The sequence below is a fragment of the Hyperolius riggenbachi genome, chromosome 5 (genome assembly GCF_040937935.1).
Source record: "Hyperolius riggenbachi isolate aHypRig1 chromosome 5, aHypRig1.pri, whole genome shotgun sequence".
NCBI lineage: Eukaryota > Metazoa > Chordata > Amphibia > Anura > Hyperoliidae > Hyperolius > Hyperolius riggenbachi.
The window spans coordinates 439,933,979-439,943,591 of NC_090650.1; the positions used below are offsets into that span (position 1 = coordinate 439,933,979).

The 9,613-nt window shown below is 48.3% G+C and overlaps 1 non-coding gene across 1 annotated transcript; it reads left to right on the top strand.

Annotated features, from left to right (window-relative positions):
• Positions 1-967: 967 nt before the first annotated feature.
• Positions 968-1,054, top strand: TRNASTOP-UCA (transfer RNA opal suppressor (anticodon UCA)). The gene has a single exon. It is a non-coding gene; the product is annotated as a tRNA-Sec (tRNA).
• Positions 1,055-9,613: the final 8,559 nt, after the last annotated feature.

A 9,613-nucleotide genomic window follows, 5' to 3' on the forward strand; every position in this document is an offset into this window, starting at 1 on the left:
AGAGGACAGGGGTTCCATCATGTTCTTTGCTTGTTACGATATCGCACACTGTTACCACAGCACACCCGATCGATCACGTCAGTTGCAGGTTTCTCAGTATGTTCATTCAATATATACAACCAATTGCAGCCTGAAATCAGTTGAGTTGTTGATTGGACATGGGTTATATAATGCATAGGGACTTTGAAATCATTCATAAAATTCAGCCCCATAGACTTGTAAATTGAAGTCTGGTTTAGACAATCCTGCCTATCCTTATTTACAAACTGCTTGTTTCCCCCCAGGCAGGACTGTCTCTGCCGCCTCGGTTCAGAGGCAGGAAATGGAAGTCAGATGAACCACAAAACAACCCTAGGCAGTTGCCTAGGGCCTGGAGAGAGTCTAGGGGGCTGGTGCATGCTAGCCCGAACAACATTTTATGCAAAACAAAGCCGGGTGATCATCAGAGGTGGGCAAAAACTGCTATCTTGCCAAGGGCTCTGTTTCATGGTTTATCCTTTTCCTAATGATATGCTAATAGTCCTGGATGGCATGGAGATGTACTGCACATTGTACAGAGCTTGGGATTGCCCAGTCACAGACACTTGCTGCCGATTTTGAGTGACTCGGTTGCAATCCGGAGATATCTGCATTTTTACTTCTGGACGTCTGGCAGAGAACTCCTGAGTGTTGCTGAACTTTGCTCAGTGTGGTTTGTACTGACTGTCCCTTTAGATGGAGGGAGTTCCCACAATGCTTTGCTGCTTTATATGCAAATAAGGTGTACAATGTTTATCTCATAGGATATTTTATTTCCTCCCAAAATGTGGCAAATGTGTCTCTAAAATAAATAAGATAAGCACTGATGTATGTTTCCATGTACTAATTATAATATGGGAGGAAAACATACAATATCAGTATCTCTCCCTAATGTGTAGTTACCGGCCACAGCAGGCCTTATATAGCAAACACAGAGCAGTATAACACTGCCCAGATGATCCTCAGTGGTCTGGGGTGCAGGCTTCAAACCTGTAGCTGTTTAGCGACAGAGTGGTTCAATTCCACCTTCTGGGCGATTGCTGAATGCACAAGTCACATCTTCACCAAACTAGGGTGCATTTTTCACACATGTATATTGCCATTAGAATGCGTACGGTAGAATATAAAAGTATATGAGATGGCTTCAAACCATTTAAAAAAATGTGCATACATGTCAATGTCAAACTGGCAGCAAAAAAGACAAAAAAATCCCTTCCAGTTGTGTATAATGTATTTTAGTAGAAAATGTATGTGTAGTTTGGTCTTGCATTTTTTTTATGCTGTTTTTGGAAGCAGATGACTCTGTGGACTTTTTAGGAAACCTGAGATGTCCTCCTGCGCGGCCCCGCTCGTCTTCAGTCTGGGCTGCACTGCCCAATCTCCCAGAGTGTCCTGCTCAGGTTGTGGGTAGTGTTGGGCGAACAGTGTTCGCCACTGTTCGGGTTCTGCAGAACATCACCCTGTTCGGGTGATGTTCGAGTTCGGCCGAACACCTGACGGTGCTCGGCCAAACCGTTCGGCCACATGGCCGAACTAAGAGCGCATGGCCGAACGTTCCCCGAACGTTCGGCTAGCGCTGTGATTGGCCGAACGGGTCACGTGGTTCGGGCCCGAACGCGCTCTGATTGGCCGAACGGTCACGTGGTTCGGGTAAATAAATACCCGAACCACGTCATATCTCCGCCATTTGTCTGTGGGTTTAGCTTTGGGTAGGCAGGCAGGGTAGTTCGCTCTCCAGCCACGCTAGCCAGGGTCCCCCCCAGTCATTGTGTGTCGCTGCTGGGAACAGTAGTACACCGCTCGCTCAGCCACACTATATATAGCATTGTTTACTGCCACTGTGTACCTCGCTCAGCCATGCTATATATAGCATTGTGTTTTCTGACACTCTGTGTACACGGCTTAGCCTGGCTATATAGCATTGTGTGTACTGCCACTGTGCACCTCGCTCAGCCACGCTATATATAGCATTGTGTTTTCTGACACTCTGTGTACACGGCTTAGCCTGACTATATAGCATTGTGTGTACTGCCACGGTGTACCTCGCTCAGCCACGCTATATATAGCATTGTGTTTACTGCCACTCTGTGTACACGGCTCAGCCAGACTATATAGCATTGTGTGTACTGCCACTGTGCACCTCGCTCAGCCACGCTATATATAGCATTGTGTTTTCTGACACTCTGTGTACACGGCTTAGCCTGACTATATAGCATTGTGTGTACTGCCACTGTGCACCTCGCTCAGCCACACTATATATAGCATTGTGTTTACTGCCACTCTGTGTACACCGCTCAGCCAGACTATATACCATTGTTTACTGACACTCTGTGTACACCGCTCAGCCAGACTATATACCATTGTTTACTGACACTCTGTGTACACGGCTCAGCCTGACTATATAGCATTGTGTGTACTGCCACTGTGTACCTCGCTCAGCCACGCTATATATAGCATTGTGTTTACTGCCACTCTGTGTACACGGCTCAGCCAGACTATATAGCTTTGTGTGTACTGCCACTGTGCACCTCGCTCAGCTACGCTATATATAGCATTGTGTTTTCTGACACTCTGTGTACACGGCTTAGCCTGACTATATAGCATTGTGTGTACTGCCACTGTGCACCTCGCTCAGCCACGCTATATATAGCATTGTGTTTTCTGACACTCTGTGTACACGGCTTAGCCTGACTATATAGCATTGTGTGTACTGCCACTGTGCACCTCGCTCAGCCACGCTATATATAGCATTGTGTTTACTGCCACTCTGTGTACACCGCTCAGCCAGACTATATACCATTGTTTACTGACACTCTGTGTACACCGCTCAGCCAGACTATATACCATTGTTTACTGACACTCTGTGTACACGGCTCAGCCTGACTATATAGCATTGTGTGTACTGCCACTGTGTACCTCGCTCAGCCACGCTATATATAGCATTGTTTACTGACACTCTGTGTACACGGCTCAGCCAGACTATATAGCATTGTGTGTACTTCCACTCTGTGTACACCGCTCAGCCAGACTATATAGCATTGTGTGTACTGCCACTGTGTACCTCGCTCAGCCACGCTATATATAGCATTTTTTACTGACACTCTGTGTACACGGCTCAGCCAGACTATATAGCATTGTGTGTACTGCCACTCTGTGTACACGGCTCAGCCAGACTATATAGCATTGTGTGTACTGCCACTCTGTGTACACCGCTCAGCCAGACTATATAGCATTGTGTGTACTGCCACTCTGTGTACACGGCTCAGCCAGACTATATAGCATTGTGTGTACTGCCACTCTGTGTACACCGCTCAGCCAGACTATATAGCATTGCGTACTCTGCCAGTCAGTGTGTATATTGCTGGGATCAGTAATACTCCACTCACCGCCAACCACTATATGAGCTCACCATGAGTTCCTCAGAGACCTCCGCTGTGAGCAGCACTCCCAACAACAGCAACAGCCAACGCCCCACGCAAGCTATAACATCCACCCCAGCAGCCAGTGGTCAGCAGCAGCCCTCTCCGGAGGAGAATGTTGTGTCCATCGGCCCGTCGCCAGAACGATTAATGAGGGCTGCCATTGAGGAGATGATGGGGCCTGATGTGGAGGAGGAGGTCGGGCTCAGGCCAGCATCCCAAGTTAATGTTGAGGACGATGAGGGGTCTGTGTCTGGGGATGTTGGGGTGGCAGAGGTGGTGGGTGGGTCAGACTCAGGAGAAGAGTTGTATGATGAGGATGATGATCGGGACCATCTGTATGTGCCTCAGAGTCCGACCCCGGAAAACATGTTGTATCGTGTGTTTAGGTACTGAAATCTGCGTTCCCACTTCCCAGTACTGCCCGCAGTGCCCGGGTCCACGGATCCATATAATTTTTTGGGCAGCACTATCAAACTGTGGTACTATGAGTGAGTTGCCATGGTCCTTCTGTGCTGCCTGTCACACTCACCGTCTGTCTGCAGATGGATTGTTCAACACAGCTACGCCATCTGACATGTAGTCCTGGACCTTGACCATCTTCTCTAGGCGATTGGTGTTGGAGGACGTGGAACTGCCCGATTGCTGTTCTGTGGGCTGCTGCATGGGTGTCAGAAAATGTTCCCACTCCAAGGACACTGCCAATACCATTCCCTTTTGGGCACTAGCAGCAGCTTGTGTTCTTTGCTGCCCTCCTGGTCCTCCTGGGTTTGCTGAAGTCAGTCTGTCGGCGTACAACTGGCTAGAGAAGGAGGAGGATGTCAATCTCCTCTCTAAAGTCTCCATCCTCAAGGGCCTGCTGGAATTGTTCCATTTTTGACCTGTCTGACACTTTCTTCAATCAGTTTTTTAACATTGTGTTTGTATAAACTGGGTATAAACCCAGTAATTGGTGTTGTCCAGATTCCAGAATAATGAATAATAATGAATAGTGAATAATGCGCGGGCCGCGTTCAATGCAGTCTAGCATGAATTGAGCCATGTGTGCCAGAGAGTCCTGCCAGACTCCTCTATCTTCATGTTCTTGTAAGCGCTGTGATTGTTGTGATGCACCATATTCGTCACCAGCATCACTTTCTTCCTCTTCTGCTGTCCTTTCCCGCTAAATTGTGGAAGTCCAACGTGCACCGCTCTGTCCCTCGGCAGTGGGGGCATCCAATTCCTGCTCCAACTCCAGCTGTTCCTCGTCCTGTTCTTTGTCATAGCTGGGACCAGCGTTTCCTGAGGCAGGTTGCCTGATGTTGGTATCATCACGCTGATCGTTTTCATCTTCAGAATCCCCCACTTGCATCATGCCAGCGGTTTCCATCTTCAACATTGATTTCTTCAGTAAACACAGCAGTGGTATTGTAATGCTGACTGTAGAGTTGTCACTGCTCAGTCACGCAACGTGCATTGCTCAAAATTTTGGAGGACTTGGCAGAGATCCAACATGGTGGCCCAATCAGATCCACAGAAGCTTGGTAGCTACTAGCTGCTGGAATGCGCCTCGGCACTGCGCAAAAGCGTGCTAGCATGTGCAGCGTAGAATTCCAGCGCGTAGGCAGGGACATCACCCAGCGAGCGATGGTGCGCTAGATTGAAGCGCTCCTGCATCTCTTGGTGAGTCCTTCAGAAGCGGTACTGGACTTTTAACAATGTTTTTTTTTTTTCCTTCAACAGAAGATCTGCCACGTTGGAGTGAGGAGGACGCCGCCGACCCCGACACCAAGCAGAACCCCGGCGAACTCCAAGCAGAGGATCTTCAGGAACCCTCAAGGCTTTGAGCAAGCTGAGGAGGATCAGCAGTCCCGACGAGACCTCTCCTCATATGCGACTGAGTGCAGTGGAGCTCCCCAGAACAACCTCTCAGTTGTCACTTTGTCACTGGTCACTTTGTCACTTTGTCATTTTGTCACTTTGTCAGTTGTCACTTTGTCACTGGTCACTTTGTCACTTGTCACTTTGTCATTTGTCACTTTGTCACTTGTCACTTCTCACTTTGTCACTTGTCACTTTGTCATTTGTCACTTTGTCACTTGTCACTTCTCACTTTGTCACTTGTCACTTTGTCATTTTGTCACTTGTCACTTTGTCACTTGTCACTTCTCACTTTGTCATTTTGTCACTTGTCACTTTGTCACTTTGTCACTGGTCACTTTGTCACTTGTCACTTGGTCACTTGTCCAGATGATCTCGGTACACCTCCTGAGATTCAAATTCCTGCACACATTGCTCTGGGATTTGGGTGTGATGAATGATGCATCTAACTGGCCACCGGAGGCAATTAAGGCCTTCAAAACATTGAAAGCAGCTTTCTGTTCCGCCCCCATTTTGCGTCATGTTGAGTTGTTGACGTCATGTTCATCCTCGGCCTTGCCTTGCATTTCAGTGCGAGGTGCATTTTCCACAGAAAAAGGTTGTGAATCCGGGCACAACATTTGTGGCTGTTCCATTGACCTTTCACAGGTAGAAGTTTGTGGGGGTGGGAATAGCTCCTCCGAATAACCCATTGTGTCCTGAAAACTACTTATTGCATTGCTTTGCGCACACATTTTTTTGTCCTCATGCAAGGCCTGAGTTGCACCTGAAAGCGTGGCCTTCTCCTCCTGCGCCTCCTCCTGTTTCATCACGTCTGCTGCTGCTGGGTTAGCGTTGACGCCCGGTCCCTGTTTATTGAACCTCTTATCTTTATTACATTTATGACTGCATGGCGGTAAAAAGCATGCTATCCGCACGCTTCTTGTCCTCATGCAAGGCCTGGGTTGTTGTGTCTCAAAAAGCATGGCCTTCTCCTCCTGCACCTGCTCCTGTTCCATCACGTGTGCTGCTGCTGCTGGGTTACCGTTACCGGTCCCTTTTCCTGGAACCTCTTCTCTGTATTACATTTATGACTGCATGGCGACAAAAAGCATGTTACCTGTGCAAAGAAACATGACATTCTCCACATTTAAAAGACAGTTTTTCCTTTGAAACTTTACAATCAATTTTCTCAAAAACTATAAGCTCTTTTTCAAATATTTTTTTTCCTCTTGTACCCACTCCCAAGGTGCACATACCCTGCTAATTTGGGGTATGTAGCATGTAAGGAAGCTTTACAAAGCACGAAAGTTCGGGTCCCCATTGACTTCCATTATGTTCGGAGTTCGGCGCGAACACCCGAACATCGCGGCGATGTTCGGCGAACGTTCGCGAACCCGAACATCTAGGTGTTCGCCCAACACTAGTTGTGGGGTGGTTTGGTGGGTGGAAGGTGAACCCGGGTTCAGGTGGCCTTTGTAGGTACGCAACCCTGCATGCTTATGAATACTCACTTAGGGGTACGCCATCCAGCCGGTAAACCACAACACAAGAAGTTCACCCATTACTAATCACCATATACATTTAAAATAAAAAATAAAAATTTATTAAAAACATCAGAAATGTCTAACATCACCTAACTATGGTAAAGGGGAAAAATTGTCCATCAAAAGAAGAATAGCAAGGCCTCGGGTCTGTGTTGTTTAAAGGGGACCTGAACTCTTGCACAGGACAGAAGGAAAACACAGAGAAATCCACCCTGTATGTATTTAGAGTTTTTAGCCTGACTAATTCCAGCTCACCTGTGACTAATCACAAGTTCTAATTTGATCTCTTCCCTGGGTCACATGACTGCTACAGCAGAGCAGCTAATTTTGGAAATACAGGATGTTAACTCTATGGGCTTGATATACAAAGCCGTGCAAACTGTTTAGCTTTGTGAATCAAGCCCAAAGTCTGCTTCTCCATGAAAGCAGGAAGTAGACACACTGAAAGATTAGTATCAGCAGTAACAAATAAATGTTTTTTTCTTTAAAGAGTTACTTAAAGGGAAGGTTCAGGGACTGTATCAAGAAAATAAAAATCCAAATCCACTTACCTGGGGCTACCTCCAGCCCGTGGCAGGCAGGAGGTGCCCTCGGCGCCGCTCCGCAGGCTCCCGGTGGTCCCCGGTGGCGAGCCCGATCTGGCCAGGAACTACTGAGCCTGCGCAGTACAGCCCGGAGGACGTCCGATGACGTCAGCGCGCACGAGTGACACGCACTTTGGAGCGCAGAGGAAGCCCGACCTGGCAGCCGGCCTGGCCAGTCCCAGGGCTTCTTACAGTCCCCTGGACAGTGGCATAGCTAAGGAGCTGTGGGCCCCAATGCAAGTTTTACAATGGGGCCCCCCCAAGCACTCTATGCATAGCAATTGATGCGGTGGCACCACAACCTGCCAATGGCAACTACAGTGTTAGAGGCGGGGTTGCTCGTAAACTACGCCAGCGCGAATCTACGCATCGTAGTACGCAACTACGCGTCGTAGTTCGTAGGCGAAGTTTAAGAACTACACTTACGCATTTCCGCGTAGTCGTAGTCCCGCTATGCGTAGCTTCGCCCGCTACGCGTAGTTGACGTATGTATTGCGAAGTCAACTACGCGTGCGGTAACTGCACTGATATGGGTCATTGCGCATGTGCAGAAATGTTATTGCCCTTTGTACGCATACAATTTCGCATTGGATGTTGGAATATGATTAAATTAGTTTGTGTATGCGCATAGTTAGCAGATTATTGCGGAAATTTTTCCGCATAAGGGCATAAGCGGTCGCATCAACTACGCTACGCAATACGTAAAGCTTGCGTATTTTAATGCGTAGTCTACGGTATGCTAACGTAGCGAAGTGGCTGATTTCGGAGCCGTAGATTGCGAAGCGTATTTGCGTAAAAATACGCGTAGTTCCAGCGTAGCGAAGTTGGCTGCCTACGACCATCCCTGGTTAGAGGTGCAAGAAGGGGATGGGGAACAGTTTGTTAATGATTACTACTGTTCAAAGTATCTATAGAAGTGATTATTATGAGCACAGGACCAATAAAGAGCTAATACTGCAGTTGAGGGAGGGCCCTACAGGGCCCCTCTGGCCCAAGGGCCCCGATGCGGTCGCAACCTCTGCAACCCCTATTGCTACGCCCCTGCCCCTGGAGTCCTCCTGTGCCCACAACGTCCATCCAAGGCCCTCCGGCAAGCAGCGGCAGCTCCTGCCAGTCAATGACTACTGTGCATGCGTGGCCCAGAGCCGCACACACCCTATTCGTGCTCCTGCTATCAGGAGAGCGCTGCGCATGCGCAGGATGCTCCCCGTCACAGGTGCGCCATGCCAGCCAGCTTTGTGGGGGTCGCCCCTTCTGGCTGGAGGGACTTGGATGAACATCGTGGGCACAGGAGGACCCCAGGGAGCTGCAAGAAGTCCTGGGTAAGTTAAACTGTTTTTTTTTTTATTCAGATTTCCTTTAAAGGTTATTATGCTGTTGCTGATCTTTTAGAGCAGAGAGGAAGTTCTGTTATACTGTAGCGCTGATTTGTGTATCTCAGCTTTGAAATCTTCTGAGGTTTAACACTGAACTTTGCTCAGTGTGGTTTGTACTGACTGTTCCTTTAGAAGCACAGAGGCAGCTCCCACAATGCTTTGCTGTTTTCTATGCAAATAAGATAGGCAATCTTTAGCTTGTAGACTATTTATTTTTCCTATTAAAAGTGCTAATAGTATAGTTATCCCTGATGTTAATAAATACACATTGATGTATACATTTATATATTCATAACAAGGGGGGAAAATACACTATCAGTATCTCTCCCTAATGTGTAGTTACCGGCCACAGCAGGCCTTATATAGCAGACACAGAGCAGTGTAACATTGCCCAGATGATCCTCAGTGGTCTGGGGTGCAGGCAGTGGCGTAGGGCCCGAGGTCGCAGGGGTCGCACGTGCGACCGGGCCCGCCTCCTGCAGCCATGAGGGTGGGGCCCGGCCGGCCGCTCCCCCTCCTGTGCGTATGGCGGTGGTTAGGCACTTACTTTCTTTTTTTATTAAACCCCGTCTGAAGCTGTCTCCCGAGTCCCGACCCGTGCTGTGTGGCCACTAAAATGTTACTAGTTGCATCCCTTCTCCTCTCCCTCCCATGAAAGAGTCAGTCACTCACTTTGTGCCCGTTTATAGCTGACAGCAGCGGCTGTTACACATTTCAGTGAGGGCATTCTCCTGTATCTTTAAGTGTCCCCACTTAATGAGGTCATCAAGGAACTGGAAGGACCTTTACTCCACAGAAGAATGCTGCTGTCTGGAATGTGGAACTCAGCC